The following is a 23638-nucleotide window of genomic DNA, read 5'->3' as shown; positions in this document are numbered from 1 at the left end:
TGCAGTAAATATAGATTTTAATGAAAAAGATTTCCAAAGCATTCTTGTTGACATGCAAGGTGTTCATGAACATTTTTGGAAATATGAAGTTTGAGGAAAAAAAAACTCTCTAGGTAAACACCAGAATTACTGAGTTTTGAAAACAGTTGTTTGACTGAACATTTTCTGATACAGAATGTAAGAAGATCAGGGTTTTGCTCAGGTGAGTTAACAGTGTTATTGAAAATAACCACAAACAAGGGATGGCAAGAAATGACATCTATGGAATACTACAGACTACGTTCGCAATTTACTGGATTCTGATATCAATATGCCACAGCTCCTTATGTCAAGCTCAGAACATAGGCCAAGTTAACCCTTTGTCCATACCTCCTCACAAGTTCCTTTTTGTACTTATTTTATTTGTTAAACAATGAACATTAAACAATGAACATTATACAGCTACCTAACTCCTACCCTAGTCTTTTTTAAATGAAACATTAATTTTCAACAGTATTCTTGGTCCACTTGAAGGATGTATGGGACATATATGTTCCTTTGTCATCACCTTGAAAATGATTGCATTGATGGAGTAGGATGGCAGCTTCTCAAAGCATGAATCCTGGGCTTTAAGAAGCAACCCATCAGTATTCAATCTATCACAACCACGTGAAAAGGAAGATGATGAACTAAAATTCAAATGATTGATCTGAGATCCTGCAGCACAGATAAATCTGATCAATAAAAAGTTGCAAGAGCAGTCTGAAGGGAATTTTGGAGATGAGGAAATGAGGATATCCCTCCTACTTTGGGGGAGTAATTTCAAATTCTGTACATCAGGGTATCAGTTCCATACTCACTTCAGTTTGCGAATGCTTTTCTACAGTCAAGAGCATCTTCAGGACCTCATCACAAAGTATAGCTATGCCATCACTGACAAATAATAAACTCTTGAAGTAGGATTTATCAGTTTCTGGAAATTGAATAATAACAGCACATTCAGACTGTGTCATCTGCCTTCTAGTCTTTATCTCAGCCAAATATTTGGACTGGCTAAATGTTGAGGGCTTATGTTCTTCATTAACTTTTCTATCTCTGTTAAGACCTCTGATCTATGGTAATACATTATCACTGTGGCCAACTGATTTGTTTTTGATATCCACACATTGACAATGTTGTATAGGGTTTTTTTTTCTCTCTCTAGTCCATTGCTTGAATTCTTTCAACCATTGCACTCCATGGCCTGGGCTTCACTTTGATGCCATTTTATGGTTTAATATATGGTTAGTTTGGCTAATGTTATCATAAATTCATTAATTCAGATCTCTTAAAATTTGCTTACCACACAACACAGACTTGATACTAAGGATTGAATCTTACTTTTTTGGTAAAGTGCAAATTGTGTTGAGCTTTTTTGGAGGAATTTTTGTCACGATGCTAGTTGATATTTCTTACTATATCATAGCCAACCAAAACATTATTAAATAACTATCCCTCCCCTAATACATCTGTTCATAGGCATTGTCCAAGTCACTTTCCAGTTATATTTTGCATGTAGAGAATGATAAGTGATAGCACAGAACTCAGCTCATGGTACACTCCGTTGCCTGCTGAGAGACAAAAAAAATGCAGATGCTGGAATCCAAAGTAGACAGGCAGGAGGCTAGAAAAACACAGCAACCCAGGCACCATCAGGAGGTGGAGAAGTCGACGTTTCCTGAAGAGGAATCCTAAAGAAGGGTTATGCCCAAAACATTGACTTCTCCACCTCCTGAGGCTGCCCGGTTTGCTATTTTTTCCAGCCTCCTGCTTGTCTACCTCTGCCTGCTTGCCAGATACTGGAGGAACTCCATGTCCCCTTTTATCTCACTGTACCCTGACAGCCCATTGACATCAGCTCCCCTTGTGGAGACCCACCATGCTGATCTTTGCTTACAACCATACTCCCTCCCCCAAGCCCTGATATTGCACCTTAATATTGTCCATGCTGATTCTCTTTACCTCCCCAGTAAATACTACAGTGGTGTTGCTGCCAATAACACCCCTCTCATAGTCTATCATGCTCTCCAATGCTGTTCCACATACCTTCCACACATTTTGATCTGACCCTATCACTTATTCATTCTGACTTCTACAAATATATCTGTGATTTCCTCCACCCCACCCCATCCCACCCCCACCTCCACTTGATTCTCAAGTGATCCCTTTTCCCTCATCTTAACAATCAATGGATAGGCCTCCAGGATTGTATTCAGTTCAAACTTACGATGGACTTCAATGAGCAGCCCTCAGACATGACTCTGACCACTGTCTTTGGAACACCCTCTTTGACAATGTGTAATTACACTGACTGTTGATGCTGGCCATACACCATGGACTGTTGCACATTCCATAGGAAACCTTATCAGATGCCTTGCTAAAATCCAGATACACAACATCCACTGCTCTACCTTCAATCAATGTGTTTTGTCACATAATTCAATAAGATTTGTGAGGCATGACCTGTCCCTCACAATGCCATGCTGACTATCTCTAATCAAGCTATGCTTTTCTAAATAATCATAAATCCTGCCGATCAGAATCCTGATAAATAATTTTCCCACCACAGGATTGGTCTGGGACTGGTCTGTAATTCCCAGGATTATCCCTATTCCCTTTCTTGTTCGAGGGAATAACATTTGCCACCATCCAATCATCTGACACTACTCCAGTAGACAACGAGGATGCCAAAGATCATAGCCAAAGGCACAGCAATCTCTTCCCTCACTTCCTGTAGTAACCTGGGGTACATCTTGTCTGGCTCAGAAGACTCATCTATCCAAAATTTCCAGCGCATCCCCCTTCTTAATATCAACCTGTTTGAGCGTATCAGTCTGTTTCACGGTATCCTCACAAATGACAAGGCCCCCTCTCATGAGTGAATACTGAAGTAACATATTCATTAAGGAACTCACCTATCTCTTCTGACTACAGGCATAAGTTCCCTCCATTCTCCCTGATTGACCCTAACCTCATTCTGGCCATCCTTCTGTTCCTCACATAAGTGTAGAACGTTTTAGGATTTTCCTTAATCCTACCTGCCAAGCCTTTTTCACAACCCCTTCTAGCTCTTCTAAGTCAATTCTTCAATTCTTTCTTGGCTACTTTGTAATCCTCTAGAGCCCTGTTTGATCCTGCCTCCTCAATTTTAAGTAAGCTTCCTTCTTCCTCTTGACTATATGTTCCACATCCCTTGTCAGCCAAGGTTCCTTCACCCTACCATCCCCTTCTTGCCTCAGTGGGACAAACCTACTCAGCACTTGCAGCAAGTACTCCCTGAACAGTCTCCACATTTCTGTCGTGCATTTCCCTGAGAATATCTGTTCCCGATTTATGTTCCACAGTCCTTGCCTAATAGCATAGTAATTACCCCTCCCCAATTAAATATTTTCTCATTCTATCTTCTCCTATCCCTCTCCATGATCATTATCACAAAAATGGTCTCCCACCAAGAGATCTGACGCCTGACCTGATTCATTGCCAAGAACCAAATCCAATATGGCCACTCCATCCAATCAGTATGTTGAGTCAGGAATCCTTCTTGGTCACACCTGACAAAGACTACTCCATCCAAACTATTTGCACTAAGGAACTTCCAATCAATATTAGGGAAATTGAAGTCATCCATGACAACAACCCTGTTACTTCTGCACTTTTCCAAAATCTGCCTCCCACTCTGCTCCTCCGTGTTTCTGTTGCGATTGGGAGGTCTACTTCCTCTATAAAGACTTCTAGTTCTGTGTAATGTGGATAATTAACGTTCTACTCCTAGCTATAGGATTTCTCCCATGTTCTTTCAGCTTTTGAGCAGTCTTTCTATTTCAACAGTCTGGTGCCCAAGCAAGTCATGAAGTCAATTGCCTACTGTTTTCTGTCACTGCTGGGATTTCCTTCAAGCTTCAAGCTTCTCTCTCATTTCTGGGGTCATTGTCCTTCACACACAACATTGTGGTGCCTTTGGGCTTTCACATCATGTCTCCAGTTCCAAGAATTTGGTCACCACCTGTCACTGTGTAATAAGAAAAGGTCTACATGAAATTTGTGAAAATTAACAGGCTTTGTCAAGCACAACTATGTACAATGGATGGTAAGTGAGGACCTCTTCTGGGATCTTCAGACTCAGGCTCCAGTTCCATGTGATTTGACATCACTATGACAGAACTCCCTAAGTACTTGCTCAGTGACTATTCTTAGAGTAAAGGTATGGTCAGCCCTTCACTGCACACCATACAATTGAGCTCTGAAAAGAAGTATTGTATAATGAGAATTTCATTGACCACCATTCATCATATAATGAAGGGGATATGGAGGAAGAGGTTGAGCAGGTGGCGTAAGATGAGGAGTTATTTGAGCTGGTGGAAAGGGGATTTGAGAAAAACACAAAGAATGCTTGGGACAGTCTCTTATAAAATCTCTTCCTGGGACCTGATTGCATTTCAATATCTGTACAACAAACCTTTCCATAATATGGTTATCTGTCATTTCATTCACCTCATACTCAATCATCCAGTGCTCAGGATCACCACACACCCTGCCACAGTTGAGGAACTGACAAAACATGGCCTGCTGCTATCAGAACAGCCTACTGAAGAAGCAAGGGTGTTTTGATATGTGACGAAGCTGTAGTGCAATTCTGGTCTCCTTCCTATCGGAAAGATGTTGTGAAACTTGAAAGGGTTCAGAAAAGACTTACAAGGACGTTGCCAGGGTTGGAGGATCTGAGCTACAGGGAGAGGCTGAACAGGCTGGGGCTGTTTTCCCTGGAGTGTCGGAGGCTGAGGGGTGACCTTATAGAGGTTTACAAAATTATGAGGGGCATGGATAGGATAAATAGACAAAGTCTTTTCCCTGGGGTCGGGGAGTCCAGAACTAGAGGTCATAGGTTTAGGGTGAGAGGGAAAAGATATAAAAGAGACCTAAGGGGCAACTTTTTCACGCAGAGGGTGGTACGTGTATGGAATGAGCTGCCAGAGGATGTGGTGGAGGCTGATACAATTGCAACATTTAAGAGGCATTTGGATGGATATATGAATAGGAAGGGTTTGGAGGGATATTGGCCGGGCGCTGGCAGGTGGGACTAGATTGGGTTGGGATATCTGGTCGGCATGGACGGGTTGGATCGAAGGGTCTGTTTCCATGCTGTACATCTCTATGACTCTAATTATGAACAACTGTAACAATGACACAGATTTGTACTAACATAAAAGAGTTTATGTTAGTACAAAGTCTTAACACCCATAAATCCCAAGTGCACCTTGGAGCACTTCTTAACTTAGTTACATCTATTTCTATGAGGTGTTGTCCCTCATATTTGCAAAGGCAGTGCATTAATTAGGTTTCCTCATGCCCTAGGTTGACATTGAAGGCTATCCTTTGGCTGCCTGAGTCTTGAAAGGCCTCAGAATGTGAAGGGCCCACTGAACAAATGTAAAAGTTTCCCCTGTCATCAGGACTAAAAGGGTTTGGGTAATTGATGGTGGTTCCTTAGCCCCTCTGCCAATGAGACAGTTGGACCATTCTGAGAAAATTATATTTCTACCCTCTGACTGAACAGACAAGTGGGAAGGTCTGATGGAGACTCCAGTATCTCATTCACCTCTTAACCTTTCATTGATTGGCTGAATGTGGGTCCCCAGGTAACTTACTAATCTTTTGATGGAAAGGCCATTTACACGTATACCTAAGACAAGGCAGCATTGATGGTCCCCCCTATAGTTAATACAGGGATGCACATAGCCTCTAGCAGCTCCACCAGATATTCATTTGCCTCTTGCAGTATTTACAGCAGGTTCCATGTGAGCAAACCAGAAGCTTCCCCTGATTCTCTGCAGTACCTACATGCATCACAATGCAAGTTCTTTCACACATAACTAGCTTCACTAAACTGGCACTGCCCTGAGTTACTCTGAACCTCAATATTTCTTGGTCAAATTAATAAAAATAATGCTTAAGGTTTTCCTTCATCCCCACTGTTTTTGTTACAAATTTTAATACTTGTCAATAAGTAATAAAACATCCAGTTCAATGGAATACCATTTCACTAGATCATTTACTTAACTTTGGGAATTTGATGAGTGAGGAATTTTTAAGAGTCGATATATTTTTAAAAGCTGGTCAAGTTTTGCCTTCAGCACATAACAAGCTGGCAGCTAAAGGATGTCGTACTGTTAATTTGATAGTTCGTTATAAATAGCTAACTGTTTAGCAGAGTCAGGTCTTTGGAATTCTAGCAGGTAGAAATTCTCAATCCCTAAAAGCAAAGCTTGGAAACAGCCAATGCTTCTGAGAATGGTAACCTTCTTTGCTAGTTTATTGAAACCGTTGGAGATTATTCTTCCTTCAAATAAAAGTCTTGGTATTATGTTTGCACAGAGATCTAGAATGTTTGTGACAACAGATATTGGCTTGGTAGGATGACTCTCTGTGGATCTCTTTACTGCCAACAGTTCTCTCCTAAATGTCCACATAGCCCAATTTGGACACATGCAGGATAGTTTCCCATTGGTCTCCCTTATGGGTTTTGTCTTAAAAATTGAGGATAGTTCTGTTTTTTCCCCATTCTTTCCATTTTGTTGTCATCCTTATTCATCTTCCTCTGTTTCATTTCTATTTCTACCTTGCCTGTGAGAATTGACAGATTGCAAAGTACATTGGGGTAGATCTTCTTTCAATTAACTCAAAATCATCTGCCACTTTGGCTGCTTGATTAGCTTAGGAATCTTTTTAGTTCTTGGCCTTTTAACTCTTTGAGGAGAATTAAAGCTGTTCTAAGTGGTTCAGAGCATTCAACATTTCTGTATATGAGCCTCAGGCAGTAACTTGTTAACACTGAAGAGAAACATTTTATACAGCAAATAATTAGGATCTAGAATGCACAGACTTCAAGAGTGGTTCAAATAAGTTCAATTGAGGCATTCAAGTGGAAATTAATTTTTTATCTGAAAAGGGGGACTATGTGGAGCTACAAGAAAAAGGCAAGTACTAGGCAAATTTCTCCCTTTGCGATCTGATGCAGACAAGATATGCTGAAAGGCCTCTTGCCATATTACAACAATTCTGTGTTCAGTAACAAAACTTAAAAATACTTAATTATCGTAATGCACTTTGAGATATTGGATGCAACATCTTCCTTTCTTTCTTTTGAAATGCTTCTCAAAACTGCAGCAAATTTGTTCTAGAGTGGCTGATTGTTTTCAAAGTAGAAAACAATATTATCACCACCTACAGCAACACAAAGCTCACAAGCAAAATACTCCAGGCAGACTCACAGAGTCAAAAAGTACAGAAAAACATCCCTTAGTCCAACTTGTCCTTGCCGATCAGGCTTTCCAATCTGACCTAGTCCCATTTGCCAGCACTTGGTTCATATCTCTGTAAATACATTCCATTTATATACCCTTTCAGATGCCTTTCAAATGTTGTAACTGTGCCTGTCTTCACCACTTCCTCTGGCAGTTTGTTTCATACATGCACTGCCCTCTGCATGAAAAAGTTACTCTCAGGTGCTTTTTAAATCTTTCCCCTCTCATCTTAAACCTAAGGCCTCAGGTTTTGGACTCGCCCACCCAAAGAAAAAGATTTAGCTATTCACCCTATGTATGCCCCTCATGATTTTATAAACCTCTATAACTTTTATTCATCCATCAGCCTGCAATGCTCCAGTGAAGAAAGCCCCAGCCTATTTAGCCTCTCCCTATAACTCAAACACTCCAATCCCAGCAAGATTCTTGTCAATCTTTCTGCACACTCTCAAGTTTAACATCCTTTCTATAGAAGGGTAACCAGAATTGCACCCAGTATTCTAAACGTGACCTCTCAAATGTCCTGTACAGCCACAACATGACATTCTAACTCCTATACTCAGTGTTCTGAACAATGAAGGCAAGCATACTAAATGCCTTCTTCACCACCCTGTCCACCTTCAAATCCACTTTCAAGGAACTAAGCAACTGCACCCCTTGGTCTCTTTGTTCAGCAACACTCCCCAGAGCCCTACAATTAACTGTCTAATTACTGCTTTAGTTTAACTCTGAACTAAAGATACATGAAAGATTTCACAGGTCATGCAACATCTATAGGTTCTGATGAATGATTATTGACTTAAAATGTTGGATGGGAGTTTCACCTTCCTGGAAGTGATGCAAGGTGAAAATAGGGCAAATAAGGTTAGCACTAGAGACAGAACCTACCACATCAAAATTCAGCTCTGAGCCAGAAGGACCACCAATTAAGGTATTTAAATGATCAATGAATAACAACTTAGGGGCCCCATTCTCTGTTGGCCCAATTACCTGCCTTCCCAGCAGATAAGAAAGAAGGCTGTCTGACCGAAAGAAAATGAGTCAGTCTGTCCACAGGATCTCCAGAAGGCTCTATTTGTCAGGGCATATTTGGAGGCAAAGACGGGGGTAATGTGTGTAGCCCTGAGAGCCACACTCCCGACTTTGCCTCTGATCCCCCAAATTTGTCTTCCCATGAGCCCCACCCAGGCAGCCTCCTACACCCCACAAAAATGCTTACGTTTTTGCTTGATCCTGTTTTAATGGATGAGCAACCTAAGCTTTCACAGAGTCTCTGAGTTCCCATTGGGGAGGGATTGGATTGGAATTGTTGCAGCCACACCCGTCAGCTCAAGAATCCCACTAATCAGTTTACTTGGCAATAATCTTTCCATTTTTCCTGGACACAGGATGGAGCCAAACCCTTCTTCAAAAATGGCTGTACAGATAACTCTGACAATTACAGGTCTGTTAGGTTAATTTTGGTGGTTAGGAAATAACGAGAAACAATTATTCATGATAGAATTAAGATTTACATGTAAAAATGTGGGTTACTTAGGAACAGCCAATATGGATTTTTGGGAAAGTTATGTCTGACTGATCTGATTTAGTTTTTTGAATAGGTAACAGAGAGGTTTGATGCAGGCAATGCCATTGATATGTTGTACATGGACTTCAGAAAGGTGTTCTCTGCAGTGATACACAATAGCCTTTAATAGGCAGAGGAGTAAGAGGGTCAATAGCAACATGGATACAAAATTGGCTGAAAACTAAGAAATAGTGAGTGATAGTTGATGGATGTTTTTGGGCTGGAAAAAGATTTGTAACTGTGTTCCCCTAGGGTACCTTGGTGTTCCTTACTGTTATGGACCAGAAGACAGTGAGGACTGCAGATGCTGGAGATCAGAGTCAAGGGTGTGGTGCTGGAAAAGCACATCAGGTCAGGCAGCATCCGAGGAGTAGGACAATTGACATTTTGGGCCGATGCCCTTCATTAGGAATGAGACTTTTAGGCCAGGGACTGAGAGATAAATGAGAGGGGCGTGAGGTGGGGGGAAGGTAGCTGAGAGTTTGATAGGTAGATGAAGGTGAGGGAGAAGGTGATAGGTCAGAGAGGAGGGTGCAGCAGATAGATGGGAAAGGTGATGGACAGGTCAATAGGGCAGTGCTGAGTTGGAGGCTTGGGAATGGGATAATGTGGGTGGAGGGGAAATGAGGAAACTGGTGAAATCCACATTGATCCCATGTGGTTGCAGGGTCCCAAGGCGGAATATGAGGCGTTCTTCCTCCAGGCATTGGGTGGTAAGGTTTGGCAATAGACGAGGCCCAGGACCTGTGTGTCCTTGGCAGAGTGGGAGGGGAAGTTGAAGTGTTGAGCTACAGGGTGGTAGGGTTGGTTGGTGTGGGTGGCCCAGTGATGTTCTCTGAAACAATCTGCAATTTGGCATCCTGTCTCCCTGATGTTTCACCACATCGGGTGCAACAGATACAGTAGATTCTGTATACATTAGCTATGGCTTTTAACCAATAAGTAAGAGATTTTATAAATGTGAACCAGTCACCCTGGACCTCCTGCAATCTACATTGGAGAGACAGGATGCCAACTTGCCGGTCATTTCAGAAAACATCTCTGGGACACCCACACCAACCAACCCCACCGTCCCATGGCTGAACACTTCAACTCTTCCTCCAACTCCACCATGGACATGCAGGCCCTGGGCCACCTCCATTGCCAAATTCTTACCACACGATGCCTGGTGGAAAAATGCTCATAATCCACCTTGGGACCCTGCAAACACTTGAGATCAATGTGGATTTCACCAGTTTCTTCATTTCCCCTCTCCCCATATTATCCCAGTCCCAAGCCTCCAACACAGCACCACCCTATTAACATGTTGTGGACCAGCTAGACCCCCTCAAAACATTTCAGGAAGACAGCTCAGACCCTAACTTTTCTAGTTGTCATGGTTGTGGGTATATTCGCTGAGCTGGGAAGTTGATTTGCAGATGTTTCATCCCCTTCACAGCAGGGTCCAAAGCACTGAAGTTGTCAGCTAGACAGGATGCAAAATGTCTGCAAATCAACTTCTCAGCTCAGCCAACATACCCACAACCACGACAACCGGCAACTGAGCTATACATTTTTATGCAAACCTTGTTTTCTAGTCGTGGATATTCCAGGGATGATGCAGCTGACCCAACCACTCAGTTGGCTCTATTGCAACTTAATGATGCTGTTCCAAATACTTGCAACATGCCCATAAACACCCCCTTGGCAAAGAAAGGTAAAATGAAACACAGGTTCTCACAGGAGAGATGTCAGAGAGAGAGAGGTCTTCTTTGGGTCCCCAGCAGCTTCTCTGAGTTTCCAGCTAAGACTTGACCAGCAGCTGCAAAAAAAAACAGGTTGCTAAACCCAAACGAAACCAAACCCTGAACAGGGAAAACTGGCCATTCTCTTTCATTGTACAAGTACTTTAAAAAACACTTAGAAGATTTTTCAAGTAGGTATTTCAGACATATGGGAGCTTCTGCCTTTATGACCCCTCTGAGGGAAAAAAAACTAAGGACAAAATAACCTTGTTAAAGGAGCAGCATTTTCACACTTACACATATATAAATTATGCAGACCCTGGTGCTCTTATACCTCACAACGTAGATCACTAGAAATCAAACTGTGCTATGTCCTTAGTCACCATAAAATCTAAAGATGCTATAAATATATGCAAAATTCCTAAATTTACCTGACCAAAAGCATAGATCATGTTTCTGTACTTAGCAAGAATAAGTATTTTTTGCAAATAAATATATTCCAGCTACAGGTAAGCAATTTTGAACCATTGACTGATAACTATATTTGTTAAAACTCTCTAACAACCTTATAAAAGTTTAGCCCTATACACACACACATCCAGACACAAAATAACATGAGTAATATGTGTGGAAGGAAAGACTGAGAAGGAATTCAATGGACTCTGACAACAAATTTCACCGAAATGATCCTGTCAGGACTTGTTGTTCCTCAATCTTTCTTCTGCAGGTACTTTCACTTGCTTGGAGAAGGTCCAGGGTGACTGGTTCACATTGATAAAATCTCTTACTTATTGATTAAAAGCCATAGCTAACAGCAACTGATAAGGGATTAGAAATTGGCTTTCTTCAAGTTTGAGGTGTTTTATAACATGCTGAGAAAAGGTCAGCATCTTCCTTGCTGGAGGTCTTATCGTATCTGACCTAACATTCACACTATGAGCTGTTCAGCTGAGTGGGAGTCTATCATATATTTATTGGCATGAAGAAGGCATATGATATTGTCCACTGGCCACCATTACACTTGACAGAAGGCTATGATTGGCATATCATAAAATTGGACTGCTGTGACAGTTACTCCCAATTTCTTATATTCGCTCGTGGGATGGTGGCTAGTTCAGCATTTGTTACCAACCTAATTATCTCACAGAAGGTGTTAATTATCCAGGTTGGAATTTGAGATCTGTTTACGGACAAGGCAAACCTGGCTAAGTTTCCATTTTGTTGAGTAAATGTCAGTGTTGTAGCTATCAGTGAATAGTTTTGCTAGGGTCACAGCTAGTTCTGGAGTCCAACTTTCAGTACCATTGCTGAAATATTGTTGCAGCCTATCGAAAAGCTTTGCCTATTTCTTGATATCATGTGGAGTGAATCACATTGACTAAAGACTGGCGTTTGTGATACTAAAGACCTCAGAAGAAGAAGAAGATGGATCACGAGGATATAGATTGTGGTTGAATACAATTTAACTGTCATTGATGGCCACAACATCTCATGGATGTTTTGAATTGCTGGATCTATTTGTGGTCTATCCCAATTACTACAGCTATAATGTCACACAATATGTTAAACAATATCATCAATGCAAAGATGAGACTTCATACCAACAATGACTGCACAGTTGTCACTTCTACCTATACAGTTATGAACAACTGCACCTTCAAATGGTGGATTGATTAGGACGAGGTCAAATAAGTTTTTTCTCTCTGTTGATTCCCTTACCACCTGTCATAGAATCAGCCTGAATGATATGTCTATAATATCATAAGAAATAGGAACAGGGGTAGACCATTCAGTTGCTCAAGCCTGCACCACCATTCAATACCATTAAGGTTTGTCTGATATTCCTCAAGTCCACTTACCAGCCCTTTCCCCATGACTCTTGATTCTCCATCTGAGCAAGATGTTTCCTATGTCAGCCTTAAATATCCACAAGGACTCTGTTCCTAAAGCTGTCTATGGCAAGGAGTTTCAAAAATTCACTGCCTTCTGAGACTAGAAATTCTTCCTCATCTCAATTTTAAATTAGAACCAGTTTATTCTGAGATAATGCCCTCTGGTCTTAGACTTCCCCATGAGGAGAAACATCCTTTAAGTACTTACCCTTTCAAGCCACTTAAGAATCTTTTATGTTTCATCTCTCATTCTTTTGAACTCTAGTGAGCAGAGATCTAACATGTTTAAGCTTTGCTTGTAAGGCAATTCCTCCATACTTTGGATCACCAGAGTGAAACATCTCTGATCTGCCCCCAATGAAACAGTATATTTTCTTAAATAAGGCACCAAAACTGCCCACAATACTCCAGATGTGGTCTCATCAGCACCTTGTGAAGTTAGGACTTCCCCACTCTCATGCTTTATTGGAGCAGAATGACCAAATAACTCACTTGACAGCCGAGAGCTCACTTCCAGCATTAGAGTATAATTCCCACTCAGATTACACTAGTGAGAAGAGACCTTTGAGAATCCAAAGAAAGACATATTTTCCTTTGATCAAAGGAAAGACATTGGTCTGTAATTGCCTTTAGCAATTACAGACCAATCATATTATTAATTAATTACATATGCTTCCAATTAAGCTAATCATAAGGCAATATGGCTTATGGTAAATCTCTGGTCTTCCCTGGTCTCATGATTCCCAGACTCTCTTATCTCCCTGCTTGGGGATTCTCAAAATGGATGTTGTATTCAAGTACATTCCTTTCCAGGCATCTGCCAGCTGCACCATGGATTGAATACTTGCCTATAGCTTAAGGAGTTTTAAAATTCTGTTATGCAGTTTATATTCCTTATCAATATCATTACAGGAAATACAAAATGATTTTTAAATAATTGTTATATAATTTGTGATATCAATGCCAATAAATTATACGGTCACACCTAATCGTAGAATTCTTTAGCTAACAAGTTGTGAGCAGTTTCTTTCCCATCTAATCTTGGAATATCAAATAAACACAGCCCCTATGTCTTCAACTAATTCAAAATTTATACTTTTGATTATTTGAAGATTCTTAACTAAAATCTACTATTGTAACAGAATGACTAATTAAAGATTCACCAATTAAATGGAATTCTTCGAAGAAATCTTCTGATCTATGTCTCCTGCATAAACAACTGCAGCTGCATGTTAAGCCTACTGTACTTATCTCAATTCTATCATATTGGGTCTGCAGAGCTACCATTTTTCTAACTTATGCTGAATATAGTAATCAAGTGTTTTCCCAAACTTCCTAAGATTACTGTCATCCATGTTTTCTGCTGCTTTTGCTTTGGGCAGCTGTCAACCATTTTGTACTGCTCAGTCATAGGCAGCTCAAACAATCTCTCTTTAAGTGAGGGCCACCAACCAAAGACCCTTAAACCAAACTTTGCTAGTAATTAGCAATAATAATACAAAATCACAAGGTATCACGGATAGCGAGGAAGGTTATCAAAAATTACAGAGCGAACGTGATCAGATGGGGAAGTGGGCTGAGGATTGGCAAATACAATTCAATACAGCTAAGTATGGAGTGTTGCACTTTGGAAAGCCAAACCAAGATCAGACTTATACAGTAAATGGTAAGGAACAGAAGGACATAGGAGTGCAAGTACAAGGTTCTTTGAAAGCAGTGTCACAGGTAGACAGGGTGGTGAAGAAGGCATTTAGGATGCTGGCTTTCATCAGTTGAGGCGTTAAGTACAGGAGTTGGGACATTACGTTACAGCTGCCCTTGGAGTATTGTGTACAGTATGGTTAAACTGTCATGTGAAGATGCTGGTGTTGGACTGGGGCGGACAAAGTTAAAAATCACCCAACACCAGGTTATAGTCCGACAGGTTTATTTGGAAGTACTAGCTTTTGGAGCATGCTCCTTCATCACCTGGACTATGATCTGGTGTTGTGTGATGTTTAACGTAGTTAAACTGAAAAGAGTGCAAAGAAGATTTACGAGAATGTTGCCAGGACTAGTAGGCCTGAGTTATAGGGAGAGGTTGGCCAGAATCTGCCTTTATTCCTTGGAACATAGGAAAATGAGGAGTGACCTTATTGAGGTGTATAGAATCATAAGAGGCACGGATAGGATAAATCCATATAGTCTTTTTCCCAGGGATGGGGAATTGAAAACCTGAAGGCATAGGTTTAAGGTGCAATGAGAAAGATTTAAGAAGGATCTGAGAGGCAACATCTTGTGCAGAGAGTTGTCGTGAATTTGGAATAGGCTGCCAGAGAAAGTGGTTGAAGCAGGTACAATAGCGACATTTAAAAAGCTTTTCGATAGGTACATGGATGGGAAGGGTTTAGAAGGATATGGACCAAATGCAGGCAATTGGAACTAGCTAAGTGGTCACCTTAGTCAGCACAGACCAGTTTGGGCTGAAGGGCTTGTTTCTAAGCTGTATTGCTCTATGGCTCTAATTTTTCATCTGGTCTTCTTTGCTTCATTTGTGCTAGGCACTCATGTGATTTGAGGAATCTCTGTCGGTTAAATCAAATAAACATGTCCAGATATGGATGTCTGCCATAGTTCTGTTGTTCCTTTACTAAGGCCCATGCCTTTTCTTTAGCCTGTACCATTGACCAGGTCTACAAGCCATCATTCCTCATGATAGTGCAAATAGTTGTTATGTTCTGAATGAATGATGATTATTTATTGTCACTTGCATTTTACAGTGAATAATACTGCAAAATACAATGAAAAGCTTCAATAGTCACCACAATCCAGCATCATTTTGTATTGTTTAAGAATAAAAAGTACAAAAGATATAACTGAAAGAGAGTCCTGAGTCGGCTCACCAATGACACCTGCATCACCACTTCTCCTCCACTGCCTCACGCCACCTACACCAGACCCACCAATGTCAGAGCTGCCACTTTTTAGGTGCCATCTCTTTGCCACCACCGCTGCTGATGCTGGGTCCTTTGTTGAACCCATGTGTGCCCCACAACCAGGAATCCCAGCTCCAGTGTCACCTCAATGATGCCAGGAGTTTTGGTTCCAGGCAATACCACACTGCCAGTGCTGCAGCCATTGCCTCACCAATGCTAAGAGTCCCCACTCTGGTGCTACTGCAACCAGGAATCCTTGGCTCCACTGCCAGACAGGCCACTGCTGTTGTCTAACCAAAGGTCCTTCGCCGGCTGCCCTCTTCCAAGATATTGCCATGTTGGTACCGCCATCTTGATAAGTCCACTTCTGCTGCCACTTCCGATTGCTGGAGGACCTTTGCCACTGCTGCCACTGCTAGCCCCAAACCCCAGGAGGATGTCCCTGCTGCTGCTACCACTGCCACCACCATTGCCACCACCACCTCCAGTCACTGTGAGGAGCTATGTGTGCCGTAACCTTCAACTGCCAGGAAGAACTACCATTCTGCACACAGCCCGCTCTACCTATGCCAATTTCGCTGACCAGTCAGCCATAAATGGCTTCAAAGAAAGAAAAATGAAAGAAAAGTTACAAAAGAAAAAAAGATAAAGTAAAAAGGAAGAAAAATAAAGAAAGAAAACAGGCGGGAGCCCTGAGCAAGAGCCCACACACAGCCCAGCCGTCATCTTAAACTTCACTAGGATTCCTATTACTATGTAAGATATTTTCCTAATCCAGGGGTGTATTTAACATTCATATTTTTCTTTATCATTTTTGTTCCTCAAATTTATGCTCTGTATCCTCTTCAAGAATGTCTAGTTTATTTTGTGACTGCTGTTGAAGGGTGACTGTCTAACCTACCCTCTGCCAAATTTCCCTAAACTGTTTATTCAAATGTGCAATAGTAACTGCTTCTATTTTCCCCATAGTTGAGGAGATGCCTGTGGAGCAGGTAGTATTTCCAGTTCCAAATGATGTGCATTAGTTGAGCTTGGCTGATAGTAGCCAAAATGTGTGATAGTGCAATGTATTTTCTTGAGGTTTCAATGGTTCACACACAATATTGTCCCCTTTTTTAATTCTGATTGAGTGAAGTACCGGGGTAGGGGGTGGTGGGGGCACTGGTAAATTCAAATATGTGCCCTTTCATGCTATTAAATCCACATTTATAAACTCTTGTTAGAATTTACAATAGTATAGTATTCTCTTAGGTTGGATTAATTGCACTAGCTGTGTACCATTAATTCAATGGGTACCTCCCCATTTTGGATCAGTCCAGTGTTATGTCTTAACTGGCCCACAATCCAGAATGTGTAATTCTCTTGTTCTCTGTCAGTCAAGTGATTTATTGGCTTAGCACATGCTTCCATCACAGCCAACCAATCTACCCGTATCTTTACTGTTCTTTTACCTAACCCTGCTTGTTCTGTCGGACCTTCTATAGCCCACGCTATTAATTCTTTCATAATTTGTCTCAACCGTTACACACTCTCATTCATACCCTGTATGTCTAATGAACCAACTTTGGAATACCCGGTATTGACCTCAGTACAATGTCAAGCAATAACTCCCTCTTATGTCTAGTGAAAATATGGCATTCCATAAATTTAGTGGCTCCCATGGCATTGGCAGTTTGGAAAACTACTACATTGGTTTACATATAATACATTCATTTTCAACCAAATTGAGCAACACTCTGACCTTTGAATGCCTAGACATTGCTTACAACAGGTGCAATCTCATGGTTTACATTATCATACAATATCTCTCTTTCATTTAACAGTAACATCCCATTAACTGGAAGCTCTCTCAGGACTGTACATTTCAATTCTCCTTGGGTTGTAGGAGAGGGAACAGCACATGGTGTGATCGAAGTGGGGGGAGTATGCACACATACAACCATAATAGCGGTGCCCTACCCCAACACACTCATTTAACCCTTTGGTCAATTTGTCAAATATCCAGTGCCAGGTCTTTACCTCCCTCCTTTTTGAGCCATGACTACTACTTATTTTCAGAAAGCCTCATGTCTCAGTCCAAATTGGTAAAGTTCCCATTAAATCAGATACTATCATTATCCCTGACAGATGATCTTCACTTAATTCTGCTTTTTGGGCTGAATAATTCCCAGGAATGTGCTCTCATAGAGTCATCAAGATGTACAGCACAGAAACAGACCCTTCAGTCCAACTCATCAACTAGCCACGAAACGACACGACCAGCTATCCTTAGTAGCCACACACGCAGACAACAAGCAACATGAATTCGACTGGGACAACACTACTATCATAGGGCAAGCCAGACAGAGAACAGCCAAGGAAATCCTAGAGGCATGGCATTCATCCACAAACTCCATCAACAATCCCTACCAACCTGGGTAGTGACTTTCAGGGATCTATGTACATGGACACCGAGATCTCTCTGCTCATCAACAAACACATCGACCTGGACCCAATATAACAAACAATACAGCGGACAGCTGAAACTGACAACAGGAAGCGGCAGGGACAGACCACTATAAACACCGGAGGAAACATGAAAGAAGTGCTTCGCAGGAGGCTCCCAAGCACTGATGATGTCGCCTAGCCAGGGGACGAAACGTTTGCAACAAAAACTTCCAGCTCGGCGAACAGAACCACAACAACGAGCACCCGAGCTACAAATCTTCGCACAAACTTTGAACTCTTGGTAGTGTAGATGAGCAGAGAGATCTCGGTGTCCATGTACATAGATCCCTGAAAGTCGCCACCCAGGTTGGTAGGGTGGATAAGAAGGCATACAGTGTGTTAACTTTTATTGGTAGAGGGATTGAATTTTGAAACCACGAGGTCATGCTGCAGCTGCACAAAACTCTGGTGTGGCTGCACTTGGAGTATTGCATACAGTTCTGGTCATTGCATTATAGGAAGAATGTGGAAGCTTTGGAAAGGGTTCAGAGGCGATTTACTAGGACGTTGCCTGGTATGGAAGGACAGGCTTATGAGGAAAGGCTGAGGGAACTGAGGCTGTTTTTGTCAGAGAGAAGAAGGTTGTGAGGTGATTTAATTGAGACATATAAGGTAATCAGATGGTTAGATATGGTGGACAGTGAGAGTCTTTTTCCTTGGATGTTGATGGCTAGCATAAGGCGACATAGCTTTAGGTTGAGGGGTGATAGATGTAGGACTGATGTCAAAGGTAGTTTCTTTATTCAAAGAGTAGTAGGGGCATGGGATGCACTGCCTGCAACAGTAGTAGACTCACCAACTTTAAGGACAATTAAATGGTCATTGGATCAAACATATGAAGGTAGACAAAGGCAGGTTTCTTTCTCCATTTGAATCATCTTCCATGTGGTCACTGCCACTGCCTTTGTCTGTCTTTCTCCTTTTTAAAAAATGCCACTATTTTGATCTTTTAGTTTCCAAAGTTCCAAAACAATGTAACAGCTTATAAAACAGTAATTACTTCTCCTACGATTTGAGGAAATCAGCTCCAACACTGAAAATTCCTCAAAAAAGGAGCAGCTCTCACAGCCACATTTTTTTTCTTGTCCTCCATCTTGCATTACCCAGAATCCATTTTCCTGTTATCAAGCTTCTCACTGTATTTACTACTGCTCATAGAGTGCAGGATGTTGCCTTGTGATATTTTTTGATATATCTACAAATAACTCTGGAGACAGACTCCAAGACATTCCTTCTTCATTGACTTCTCTCAGACTCTCATGCTCTTCACTTCAATCACCATCAGTCCTAATGGGGTTACTACTTTATCTTTAACTTCCCATACATGTTTATCTGTCGGGGGTAACACAGATCTTTGAATGTAATGATCTGTTCAAATTCTTTATATGCTTTTTCAGTTAATCTAGAGGCATAATTTGTTCTAAAATTCATTATATTCAAATTCTGTAAACTCTGAATATTATAAATTCTTATTTATACTACTTAATTTGTTTTTTTATATATATCCTGTAGTTCTCTATCCACAGATCACCACGCTTAATATCAATAAAATAACATCATATATTGACTCAAAGTTTCTCCAGCTCTCTTCCTTCAATATCCATCTCGAGGATATTCCTTCAATATTTTCAGTCCCTTGCCAATTTTATGAATATTTGTATGAATATATTGCGCAGTGTCTACTTCCATGTGCATGTAATCCCTCTGAGCTGCAATATAAATGGTATTAAACAATAAGCTATAATAAATTACAATATATTGATCAGGCTTTTCCTTTTGCTAATGCTTCTTGCCCTTTATTCTTAAGGGGATCTGTATGTCATCTGATGGGCCCTGTCACTCAGCCTACTATCATTTCTCCCAAAGTCCGCTTTTTTGTATCAGTTTGACATAATAACCAATCACACTTTTTATTTTAATTTTTTTTTAACCTCCATTTCACCTACACTACTTTCATTGTTTTAACATCAGTTTCTCTGTGGATTATTGTTTAAATTATGTTTTTGTGCTGTTCCAGGTCACACTAATCATTTTGTCAAGTAGATGTATATGTCAGAGATCCATTCCTTTTTTAACCATGCATTCCCTCATCTTTGTTACTTCAGAGGTAACAATCACTTTTCCACACTAACATCAGTATCCCAAGATTATATCATACATTCTTAATCCTCAAATGATTTTATCAAAAGATCAATGAGGTTTTACTTATCTCTTAACATGTGGTCCTAATGCCTCAGATTTAAATGATTAAATTCACTCCTCTTAAAAGGAAAGACATGGTGGCTCAATGGTTAGCACTGCTGCCTCACACCACCAGTGACCCAGGTTCAGTTTCAGTCTCAGGTGACTGTCTGTGTGGATTTTGCATATTCTCCCTGTGTATGCATTGGTTTCCTTCAGGTCCTCTGGTTTCCTCCCACAGTCCAAAAATATGCAGGTTTGATGGATTGGACAAACTAAAGTGTCCATGGATCTGTAGATGAGGTGGGTTAATCATGGGAAATGTGGAGGTTTAGGGAAGGATGTGGCTGGGCTGCTCTTCGGAGGTTCATTGTGGACTCGATGGGCTGAATGGCTTGCTTCCACACTGTAAGGATTCTTTGACACAAACATCACCAAGAGAAAGGCTAGTTCTCTCACATAAACTTCCCTTTTACTAAAATACATGTTAACCTCAATTACAACCCACTATTCTAATTATTTTTAACTTCTGTCACCGCTCTTCATCCTTAATCACTTCCTCTCATTCAATTTTGCAATTCAGCAATTACCATCCTATCTAGTGGGGCAGATTGGTGGCTCAGCGCCAGGGACACAGGTTCAATTTCAGCCTCAGGTGATTGTCTGCGTGGGTTTCCTCCGGGTGCTTTGGTTTCCTTCCACAGTCCAAAGATTTGCAGGTTAGGAGAATTGGCCATGCTAATTTGCCCATAGAGTTCAGGGATATGTAGGTTAGGTGCATTAGTCCGGGGTAATTGTACAGTAATAGGGGAGGGGAATGAGTCTGGGTGGATTACTCTTTGGAGGTTTGGTGGGGACTTGTTGGGCCAAATGCTGCAGGGATTCTATGATTCTAATTCTGGACATCTGTGGAATGTATTCTTATAATAAATTAAAATATTGATTATAATATTTAATAATATTTATGCATTGAAACCACTCAGACTGTGTGCATGCTTTTTACCATTTTTCAGAATCCTTTTACATTTTCAGATAACCGTTTCCTTTAAACGTTTTAGAATGCCAGGTCATATGAGTCTTAATATAATTTCTTTTCATGCTTAAGTTTACTCAGGCTTCGTGGTTTTGAAATCCCTGATATTCAATATATTTAATGTTTTCCCAGTAGTTCTCCAATGCTGAGATGCACTGTTAACAAATGTCTTGATGGATTGAAGGTGCCTTATCCAACATTATGTTGCAACATTGAAGTCTGCTGACAGATTCTGAAATTCAAAGTCATTGACAAAAGCCTTTGGTATCTTCAGTTATCTGAAAAACAAAATAGTATCTATCTATTCCACTTCAAACAGAATGGGTTAATTAGTGATGGTTTATTCCTGGTTTAGAGGAGGCAGGGTGAAAACCCTTCCACATAATTACATCAATAGCCTTTCTTCCTCTTTCCAAAAATAAAAGAGATGTATATTATAACTACCAAAGGATAAGCCTTTATCAGATTATTCTTGTTTTAAATTCCTTGATATCAGTTTTCTCATATTTTTGAATGTATCATCAGATAATTTTGTTCAAAGAGAATTGCATTTCCAAAACTTGAATTTTCCAATTACTTGGATACTTTCATATCAAAGAACATTTAAGATGATCAAATCTTATTATCCGGAATTAAAGATTCACTTGTATTCAAACAGTATTTGAAAGTTCGCTCTGGCCAGGAAATGAAGTTACAAACATGATAATTTAAACATAAAGGTTAGTCTGGACTCATTCCTCAAACATATCTCAGATCGTACTTTAATTTGAGGAAAGAGGGAATAAGTTATATCTTTTAACTTAATTTTACTTCTTAAGTTAACTTTAATCAACTGTAACCAATCCTAAGACATAAACTTTTACCAAGCTTTTGGAACCAAATTCTAAATCAACATTTTGTAGCAGGCTATTTTTTAATGCAACCACTGATAGATCCTTAAAAGCACATTATATTAACCATACATGTTAACACTGATACAAGCACACACTACACTTTCAACTCACCATACAGTCCTCAAATGCACATGAAACTCAAGTATTTCCAGCTTCAAAGGACAAAACACACAAATTATACAAGACAACATTTAACAGCCAACAACAAAGATGCATACACATCAGACCACAAAGACTTAACACTTAAGTGGAGGGGCTGCAGGCACTTGCATTTGCATCCAGACAGGAAAGAGTTATTTTGTTCTGCATTGCCAAATGAACAACTTCATTGCTTCCCACATTCTATTCCATTTGCTAACTTCTTCCCAAGCTAAGTAACCTTTCAATGTACCTCTGCAAACTATTTGTATTCCTCTCACAGCTTGCCTTTTCTAATTTTCTGCCATCCGCAAATTTGGCCTCAGTACATTCACTTCATTTTCCCAAGTCATTAAATTATATATTGTAAACAGTGTGCGGACCTAGCACTCATCCCTGTAGAACCCCATTGGTCACAGGTTACCAACCAGAAAAAGAACTCCTTATCTCCACTCACTGTTTCCTGTCCAATAGCCAATTCTCTATCCATTCCAATATACTACCTCCCAAACTGTGGGCTCTTATCTTAAGTTTATGCTTTTGTGAGGTACATTGTTGAATGTCTTCTGGAAGTCCAAACACAACATAACTACGAGTTCCTCACTATCCACTCTGGCTGAGACTTCCTCAGGAAACTGGAATAAATTACCACAAATGATTTGCCTTCCATGAAGCCATGATGATTCTGCTTCATTAGATTATGATTTTCTAGACATGTTGCTATTACTGCCAAAACAACTGGATCCAACAAAATGTCCATATTGCAGAGGAGGAAGCGCTGAATGTCTTTAAATGCATACAGGTGGTTAAATCCCCAGGACCTGATCAGGTGCAACCTAGAACTCTGTGGAAAGCTAGGGAAGTGATTGCTCGGCCCCTTGCTGAGACATTTGCATCATCAATAGTCACAGGTGAGGTGCTGGAAGACTAGAGGTTGGCTAACATGGTACCACTATGTAAGAAAGGTGGCAAGGACAAGCCAGGGAACTATAGACCGGTGAGCCTGACATTGGTGATGGGCAAGTTGTTGGTGGGAATCCTGAGGGACAGGATGTGCATGTATTTGGGAAGGCAAGGACTGATTTGGGATAGTCAACATGGCTTTGTGCATGGGAAACCATGTCTCACAAACTTGATTGAGTTATCCTCAAAGAGGATCGATGACGGCAGAGCAGTAGACCTGATCTCTATGGACCTCAGTAAAGCATTTGATAAGTTTCCCCATGGGAGACTAGTTAGCAAGGTTAGATCTCATGGAATACAGGGAGAACTAGCCATTTGGATACAGAACTGGCTCAAAAGTAGAAGGTGGTGGCGAAGGGTTGTTTTTCAGACTGGAGGCCTGTGACCAGTGGAGTGCCACAAGGATCAGAGCTGTGTCCACTGCTTTTCTTCATTTATATAAATGATTTAGATGTGAGTATAGGAGGTATAGTTAGTAAATTTGCAGATGACACCAAAATTGAAGGTATAGTGGACAGCGAAGAAG

Source organism: Chiloscyllium plagiosum, chromosome 6, assembly GCF_004010195.1.
Source record: "Chiloscyllium plagiosum isolate BGI_BamShark_2017 chromosome 6, ASM401019v2, whole genome shotgun sequence".
Taxonomy (NCBI): domain Eukaryota; kingdom Metazoa; phylum Chordata; class Chondrichthyes; order Orectolobiformes; family Hemiscylliidae; genus Chiloscyllium; species Chiloscyllium plagiosum.
This window is presented reverse-complemented; position numbering follows the sequence as displayed.